Raw genomic sequence first — 9,818 nt, forward strand, 5'->3', positions numbered from 1 at the left:
TGAGTTCACTCCCATCCAACAAGAGACTGCTGAAAAGACCACCCCCCTCCCCAATGGCTAGATCCTGATTGTGAGAAGCAATGGTTTCTCTAACCAGCTACCTGTCACTTGGACCCCTTTCCCCTTCTGGAGGATGGGGAGGCACTAGGGCATACTTAAAAAGGAAACCCCAGGTCCCCATCTGCTCACCACTGCTGAGAGCAGCCCAAGGATTTTCCTCCCTCCCTGGCCAGTTAGGGGGGTGGCACCCTCTGCTCTGCAACGAAGGTGTGGAAGCTCCCACAGGGGATGGATGAGCAACTTAAAGACTTAAAAAAAGACAAACTTCAGTTCGTAGGCCCCCTCATCTAGCCAGAACTTTACCAGTTCCATTTGCCTTCACAGGAAACAAACCACCCAGCAAAACACCCACCCCAATCCTAATCCCGTAAGGTTAAATATCAAATCAAGAAAAAGAAAAAAAAAACCCACACATCTCCATCATTACAAAGATGAGGTCTGTGGCTGTCCTTGCACAATGGGTTAAGGGAAGGGAATAGCTCCACAATGTCTGCCTGAGGGATCCAAACTCTATCGGTTTTTGTAAAGTCAGAATAGAATGGGCAAAGGGTTGCATGTGAGATCAAGAGGATCAAGAGAGAAATGTGTTTACAGAAATCAGGAGGGAGGAAGAGTCGTGAGCAGAGCCTTCATTGTTACGTCTTCTTGCTGCCCCTCTTGGCACTGGACTTGGCTTTGGGCTTCACAGGTTTGCCTTCTTGGGTTTGCTTGTCTGACAATCTTGAGTTCTGGGGCTTTCTTGGGTGTGGCAGCCGGCTTCTTCTTGGCCTTATTGACAGGTGTGGCTTTGGGTTTCTTGCTTGGGGCTTTGGCGGCAGCCTTCTTGGACTTGGCTACCTTCTTTGGAGTGGCCACTTTCTTGACTTCCTTCTTGGTCTTCTGGAAAGCTCTTGGACTCATGACCCTTGGCCAGCCTGAAAGCCCCAGGCACCCACCCCTTTGGTTTGCTTGAGAACACCGGTGGTCACCAGGTGCTTGATGGAGAACTTGATCTGGGAGTCGGAGTTCTCACACACCTTGTAGTGGCTCTTGATACACTTGGATGGACTGGTGCAAGGAGCCGGCGCGGTTCTTCTCTGCCTGGGTGGCAACCACTATCCTGAATACTTGGGATGGTCCGTGCACTTCTTGGAGGCCTTGGTCTGTTTGGGCTTCGCTGCAGGGATGGACACAAGTTCTCGGTCATGGTGGCCAGCCTGCTCGTGCTGTTGAAGGAGCCTTCCAAAGTGTCAGCCCTCGTCGGAGGCTGGGCACAACCCGAGTTGAGGTCTGCTCTCCTGGTTGACCAGTAGACCAGATGAAAAGTGTGGCTGCCAGGATGCGGGCTCCTGCTCTGTGCGGCCCAGCCCCCACCTCTCTGTCTCTAGGTGCTGCCTTCCCCTCCTCGGCCTCCCTTTTCCCAGCTTTGTGTCTCAACGCATTCATTCGTTCTTTCAGCATGGTCTCTAGATACCCAGAGTCTTGAAGACCAATCTGGTTTTTTATCATCTATGTCAGATTTTGTGTCTTAGGGTGACTATTGCTGGGAAGAAACACCATGACCAAAAGCAACACGGGGAGGGGAGGGTTTATTTCACTCACAGCGCTCTCCATATTACAGTTGATGATCAAAAGCAGTGAGGGTAGGCAGGAACTTCAAACAAGGCAGGAACCTGGAGGCAGGAGCTGATGCAGAGGCCGTGGTTGGGTGCTGCTAACTGGCTTTGTCCCAATGACTTGCTCATAACTGCTTTCTCCTAAAACCCAGGACCCTCAGCCCAGGGATGGCCCCACTCACAATGTGCTGGGTCCTCTCCCCATCAACCACTAGTTAAGAAAATGCCCTACAGGCTTACCTACAGCCTCATCTTATTTTTTAAAATTGAGGTTCCCTCCTCTCAGATGACTTTAGCTCATGTCAAGTTGACAAAGTTAGCCAACATATTTCCTGTGTGGTGTGTGCTATTTATTTTCTATGTCAATAGTGTGTGTGTGTGTACATGCACTTATGTATGCATGCATACAGAAGCTATGGGTCTGTGTCAGGTGTCTTGTTAGTCACTCTCTACCTTATCATGTGAGATAAGTTCACTCACCTGTAGCTCTCAACTTGGCTAGACTGTGAGGCCACCAAGCCCGTCTCTGCAGACCTATGGTGACAGCTGCTCACTGCTGTGCTCAGGTTTTTGCTAATGCTGGGGAGAAAACTCAGGTCCCTGTACTTAGGCAACAAGCATTTTACCAATTGAGCCACCTCCCCAGGGTCCGTTATGTCAATACTTATATAAGCTATGCCCTCTCCACACCCATTTCTTTATTCACAGAGTGAGTTTAAGGATCATGTCTACCCAGCAGGGCTTGTTAGAAACATCAGTCAGGAAGCACTTTGCAATGTTAAACTCTCCCTGCCTTTGCATGGACAGAGAACTCAGCATAACAGCAGAGGAAATGAATCCTTCCCTTAACACTGCGCCTTTGGAGACAGACACAAGAACAGGTTTAGGGCTTTGCTGGCAAGCTCCATCTGTCACAGGGGGTGGCCTTTTACCCAGAACATAATGTGTTGGCTGCAAATCATTTTTTCAGGTGATTGATTGACAAGGAAAGCCAGAAGCTAAGAAACTATCTGGCTAGTGCCATCTGTGGGCTGGAGGGCCCACACTATCCATCCAGTACAAAGCATTGCCCACAAAGTGTCCTAATTGTCGGATAAAGTTCCCGGGCTGGCCCTGCTGGTTCAAGAGGATCCAGGTGCATTGGGCTGATTCATGCAAGTCAGGTGGGGTGATGGCTCCTCTTGTTTCATAAGAGGCTCTGCCTGGGCTTCTTCTCTCAGCTCACAGAGCCCCACCTCTACACTGCATCCCTGAATACAAAGGAACTGGAGTCTTCCTCTCTGCTGCAGCTTCTCCCTGGCTCTGCACACAGCTCAGGGGCATTGGCCTCCACACAAAGCAAGTATTTTCCTGACTGAACCATCTCTTCAGTCCTCTTTAGAGTCTTCTTACAGGACTCACTAACAATTCTAGCTGTGTATACTGAGCGATATACTACAGACTTTCATGGGCTCCTGGGGTTCTCACAGCAGTCCAGAAAAGTCCATCACTTCGTTAATCAGGGTAAGTTAATGTCAGTGACAAAACAAACCCAAGGTCCCAGGGGTTTAACCCAATGAGAGTTTGTTTCTTGTTCAAGTCACAAGCCAAGAGATCTGGAGAGGGACAGGAGCTTTGTTCCACAGTTGCACGGGGACTCAGGATCTGCCCTCATCTCTAGGTTCCCAGGTTCCTGTCTGCAGGTGGCAAAGGAAGAAAATGAACAAAATCACCCTTGGAAGAACTTCACCAGCCAGGACTGAAAGAAACATCACTTCTGCTGAGTTCAAAGGACAAAACAGCTGTGTGGCTATACCTAGCTGCAGATACAGACAGCCATGTATATATACGCCTGTGAATGCACACAGAAAAAAGCCGGAAAGGTGGCATCAACTGTCCTATTTATCACTTTTCCTGTGTCCTTTTGAGACAGAGTCTCTACTTATCTCTGGGACTAGCATTTTTCTCAGCTAAATTGGAATCCAGGCAGCCACAGTGATTCTCCTGTGGAGCTGGGGTTACGGGTTTGCAGGGCACCCAGTTTGTTATGTGGGTGCTGGAATCCAAAAATCAAATCTTTGTAATCATGTAACGAATGCTCTTAATCTCTGAGCCATATCTCCACCCCAGAGCTCACGTATCAGTCAGTTAATGCTGCATGATAAACAGTCTTTAAAATCAGTAATATACAGTAACAATTATATATTCTCACTAGCATGTCCATAGGTTCACTGGGTCATGTTTGATCTACAAAGTGTGCAAGCATCAATCACAGCATAGAACCTACACAGTTAATCACTGCTAATTTAACATCACTGAATCTAACTCTAAGCTGTTCTTATGTCCGTGAAAAAAAGCACAAGCACCACCAGCAGGCAAGCCTCTTAAAGTCTAGTCTTGGAGTTGGCCACAGTCTCCCCTCTGCCCGTGTCTGTTGCTAAAATAGGCCATGACCCAGCCCAATCTCCAGGGCCTGATAAGGCATGCTCTACTCCTTATAGGAGCAATTGAAAAATCACACATTCGGGGTGAAGATACAAATATGACCGAACATTTCCCAGCAGTGCTGCAGTGTATCACGTGGCTGCGTCTCCATTAGCCAGCGAGCAGATTGCACTGCATATCACAACTGTAAATTAGCGTCATTTGAATGAGTACATAGGATATGCTAATCAATTAACCTCTCTGGGCTGCAAAAGAGAAAATCACTAGTGCTGAGGATGGACTAATGGAGCAAGGTAACATACGAAGAGACTGATTTGTTTGTTCTTCCCTTTCCTCCAGCAGGGAAACTGGGTGGAGGTTGCGTGCAGCTCCACAGGGAAGAACAGAAACATCTAGCATCCTGGAGATGCTCCCAGATTTTATTCATGTTTCAGCCAGAAGAAAAGGAAGAATGTCACTTGACAGACCAGGAGGTATACACTACATAAACACTGCATACATGTCACACACACACACACACACACATCATACACATATGCCACACACATTCACACCACACACTCCATATCCCCCTTCACACACCACAAATACCTCACATACCACACAACACAATACTGCATCACAAATACCATACACGCCACACACATCACACCACACACACACACACACACACATCACACCACATACACATATCTTACAGGGGTCCTGTTCCTAACAACGTCAAAGGGCTTCAGAAAAGATGAAGATTACATTGTATGAGGCAGAAAGACCCTGCACTCTTATAAGCCTGAACCCTATGATTGGTCCCAGGGTAGAGCGTTCTGAACATGAAGGATCACCTCCAACTCAGATAGTGAAGACAGTGGCCACCATACCCGAGTGTCCCAGATTCTAAGACCTGGGGCATGTGGAATCTTTAATGAGGTTTGAGATTAAATCTCTCACATTTCAGTGGCAATCAGAGTATGGAGTCATAATTGCACTGATTTAAAGAACATATTAAATTGGTGCATAGTCATTCACATCTGTTAAACTGTACAAAGAATAATCTGGGAATTTTCAAGCTGAGGCTTTTTAATATAAAAATAGTATTTAAATAGGTTGAGGACATTTGTTACCATTTGTATGTGAAATCTTATAAACGAAAAGCCCTGTGCATTACACCGGGGGAGAGGTTTTCATAGTAAGACCTTTCCCTCCATCTTCCAGGCATTGAAGGCTCTTTGTAAAACCCACGCAATCTCAGATTGTGAAGTTGAATTAGAAATAATGCTTAAATTATGCAGGTTCCCAGCTGTGCTGTGATGTTTGCACACTTTCTAGGAAATGACTAATTATAATTAGTGCTTAAATACAATAGAGGTGCTGTCATTAAGCGAGAAGAGCAAAATAGGAGTGCTGGCTATTCCCATTCTTACACTGGAGCTGCCGGCTAAGGGCAGGAAGGAACGGATGCCAGCCAGCGCTCATACTCCAGGTGAGAAGATGGGTTTAGATGTCCCTGGGTCACCGAAGGACACCACACATGGAACAAGTCTCAGCACTAAACATCTGATATAAGATAGTCACCAGTAGAGATGCCGTGAAGAGGAGGGGCTAGAACGGAGCTGTCCAGGAGCTGGACTGCCCAAGTCTGTCCCTTGGTGCCTACAGGAGGTCATTTAGCTTCCCCAGTGCTCAGTTTCCTGAATTACAAAGTTGAGCCAACCATAGACTGTGGGGAATGTCAAGTTTTCTCATATTTTCTCTAAAACAATAGCCACCTTTTACTCTGAAAATGTCATACATACATACATACATACGATGTATCTTGGTTTTATTCATCTCCAATCCCCTTCTTCCCACCCCCACCCATCTCCTTCCAAGCCTCATGGCTTCTTTTTAAAAGATAGCCCACTAAGTCCACTTAGTGCTACGTGTGTGTGTGTGTGTGTGTGTGTGTGTGGCGGGGATCATCTGCTGGGACATGAGCAACTTACCAAAGGCAAATTTCCCCTCTCGGAAGCAAAATGACCCTTCCTCCCTCAGCTAGAGGGTAGTTCACTGGGAGTCACTCCTTACTCTGTACTGAGATTTTTAAAATCTCTTGATCTTGTGGAAGTCTGTGTGGGTAGCCCCCAGGTACTGTGAATTCACCTATGTTGTGGCTACATCAAGACCAGAGACAACCCTCCTCCCATCCTCTGGCTCTTACATTCTTTCCATTGTGTTCCATTACATTCCCTGAACCTTGAAAAGGATGGGATGGGGGAGTAATATAGATATTCCATCTACTGCTGAGTACTCTGAGTTGCTTATTCTTGGCCACCATTTCTTTTGAGTGCTTAGGAGATGCCAATCCTTGGGCTGCATCCTGTGATCTTGAAGCTTCCTTGGCTGTTGGTTTACTGACTGACCACTTCCAACAGACTTTTGCCATGAAAGACAAGACCCAGGTCTTGTTTGCTGTTAACTGTTACACCCCCAGGAGCTCTCATTATGTCTGGACTTTGCAGACATTAGATATCTGAAGATGGGAAGAGAGATGCTTTGGCTTGTATTGACAGACAATGATTTAAATGCATTAGTGTTACCTCATCTGCATCATAAACTCTGAGGACAGGAAGAGCCTGACATTTCTTCTGGCATTTACTGAGGTGCCCAGCAATTCTGAGCATGTAATTACTCCTGTGTTCCCATGAATAATTATCGAGGCCCTGCTAAGAATAAGGTACAAGGCCACAACACTCAACAGCTTATTGTCTCCTGAGACTGATATGGGGAAAGACCACCACATTGTTAATGAAGTATCAACCTAGTCAGTATTCAAGCACAGTGGGAAAAAAAAAACAATGAAAAGTACAATAGCCAATTACTTGCCCCCACCCCAGCTGTGCCTTTATATATAGCCACCCCACCTCCACTCCATTTCCTAGTATTTCAGTAATGAACTTGAGTCTGATTAACTGTCCTGACCATCCTGTTTCTTCCTTACTACTCATCAAGCTGGCTGATCATATGACCCAGTTTGGCCAATAGTCAGTGGGCTTCTGGGAATAATGTTCCTCTCTGTTATAACAAGAAATCACGAGAGAGAGGGAGAAAGAAGTCCACTGCCCTGTCCTTACTGCTTGGATGTGGATGTGGTCATGTGACAATATGATACAGGCTGTTGTGGCAGCCATCTTGTGGCACTAAACACATCGTTGACACACTGGTGAGCTGGCCAGTGTCTGTTGGAATCTAAAGAACAACTCCCTTTCTTTCCTTTGTTTTTGCTTGTTTGTTTTGATTTGTCTTTGTTTTTCAAAAGGAGGTCTCACTATGTAACTTGCTCTGGCTGTTCTGGAACTATGTACACTAGGCTGGCCTCAAACTCACAGAAAGCTGCCTGACTCTCCCTCCTGAGAGCTGGGATTGAAGGCGTGTACCACCGTGCCTAGATTACTCTTTATCTTAAACAGCTGAGAAGACAGATAAGGACGCCAGGTGGAGGGCAAGCTGTCATCATGGGCGTGCCTGCAGTCTCAGGGCCCAAGCTTCTCTTTAGACAGCTTTGGCACTAGTTATGTATGGGACAGCATCTTGTATAATAAGTGAAGCATGTGATACTCAGTCTCCAGAGGAGGAACACAAGTTCCCCAAACAGATAAGCTCTCCTTCTTCCTCAGGATAGAGTGAGTAAAGGAAAGCAAACAGACCACAATTAGTGGAAGCAATCCAGAATGAACGCAGGCATACCCTCTTATCAGCCACTATGTGACTGAGCTACACACTACTATGTTACTAATCTCAAAACTCTTGTTACATGAGGCTCAGAGCCCGTTACTAAAGTTACCATTTGTCAGGCATGCTATTCACTGTGACCAAAACATCCTCACTAGTGGTATGAGCATTAGAGAGGCAGAGCAAAGGATGCTGGGAGGAAACATGCCAAAGGGAACTTATTTTGACTTGGTGAGAGATGGAAAGGGAAGTGTCTCTAAATGCATACCACTTTACCTGGCCTCAAAGCACAGGAGAAAAAGGCTTCAAAGATAAAGGAAACAGCATGAGAGGAGATCTGGAGGCATCAAAGAAAGGCCAGTGTTGCTGAAGTGGGCTCTGTGGGAGAGTTCATGAGATGCAATGCTTGGGAAGAAGCAGCATGCTCTGATTCTTAGCTTTATAGATGGGATGGAGCAGTGGGGTTCCCAGGGAACAAGAAACAAGATGTAGTTTTGCATTTGCAAGAATGCTCATTAAAGGAGAGACCAGCATTTGTGACAGAAGAGAAAGGAATGAACTAGTAGTGGACAGATGGACTCCACAGAACTGGCCCTAAAGGGAATTCTGGATGTAGAAAAGCCCTTCAGAACTGTTGCAAGATAGATCAAAATAACAGAGACATTGTATCCCCACATAGAACCATCATAGCATGTAGGCTTCCTGGGTACTACTGCCACCAAAATCATACCTTGAAACCATTGTTCCTTGTGTCCTGTAGACCATCACGCAGCCATCTTTGGTCCCATATATCAATAGTATCATTCCCTTCTACTGTGGCAGCCAAATGTCTTCTGGGAACAAAAATTACAGTTTTAACTTAATATATCTGGAATTGCTTAAAGACAAAACACCTCATATATAAAAGCACTTACTTTGAACCAAATATTCAAAAATCCCTGGGTTTTGGGCTGGGTGGGGACTGAGTTTTGATGACTGCACTGTGATGTCACAGAGGGAGGGAAGATGAATGACTTCAGTGAGATCTATGCACCTTGCAGATTGGCATAGGTGTAGATGCAGCAGCCAGCTCTGCCTCTCCCTTACTCATCAGCCAACTGTTGACTTGATCCTGGCCAGTTTCACGGATAAAATCAAAATCAGTCACCATGTTCCCCACCTTCTTCCTAAACAGCTCATCACCCCCTTTCCGATCTTTTCTTTGGGACTTTTTGCGGAAGCTAACCCTTCCCTCAGAATTCTCCACCCAACTGTTAACTCTTTGGATCAGGCCTGGAGTATGTTCTCTGGGTCTGAATTAATCATGTTATGTCATGCTAACCTTTGATTAACCATGGCTCAGTCGGCATTTTCTCTTCTGAATCTTTGCCCCTGTGCCAGGATGGAGCTGTCAGAATTGGAAGCCTGAGAGCAGAGACACTGATGTGGGACCAATTGTGGGTCCTGTAGGTGATGTTAATGAGAGCATCAGGGTCACCACAGTTTCCTCCATTAACAATAACTGTTCTTTCATCTGAGGGGCCATGCTTCAATACTAAGAATGTTCTAGAAGCCCACCTCTGGAGTCACTATGGCCACACACGCAGGACAGTGAGCAGGTCAATAACTCCTGGTCATGACAATGGTGTCAGTGGTGACTATGTGACCTCAGATGAAATAATCACGTGCAGATTTTTTTTTTCTTTCTGGCACATTCGATATCTCTGGACATAGGTCTAGAGACCTGCCTATGGATCTTAATTATGCTTGGCCAAATATTCCATATTTCTCTTCATCTCAGGCTTCTTTGTTTTTAATTTCCTAAAAGAGTTCAAGGGTTGGAGAGATGACTCAGTTGGTGAAGTGCTTGCTTCAAAATCACAAGTTCAATACCCAGAACTGTGTGTGGTGACGTATGATTGTAATCCCAACACTGGAAGGTGGAGACAGTCAGACACAGGGGCTCACTGACAAACCAACCCTGTCTACTGGGTAAGCTCCAGGCAAATGAGAGAAACTGTCTCAAAAAGCAAGGAAGATGAGTCCTAAGGGATG

General features: G+C 46.0%; 1 pseudogene; it reads right to left on the reverse strand.

Moving 5' to 3' along the window:
* Positions 1–695: 695 nt before the first annotated feature.
* Positions 696–8,934, reverse strand: LOC127237831 (histone H1.0-like; annotated as a pseudogene).
* Positions 8,935–9,818: the final 884 nt, after the last annotated feature.

Source organism: Phodopus roborovskii, unplaced genomic scaffold, assembly GCF_943737965.1.
Source record: "Phodopus roborovskii unplaced genomic scaffold, PHOROB, whole genome shotgun sequence".
Taxonomy (NCBI): domain Eukaryota; kingdom Metazoa; phylum Chordata; class Mammalia; order Rodentia; family Cricetidae; genus Phodopus; species Phodopus roborovskii.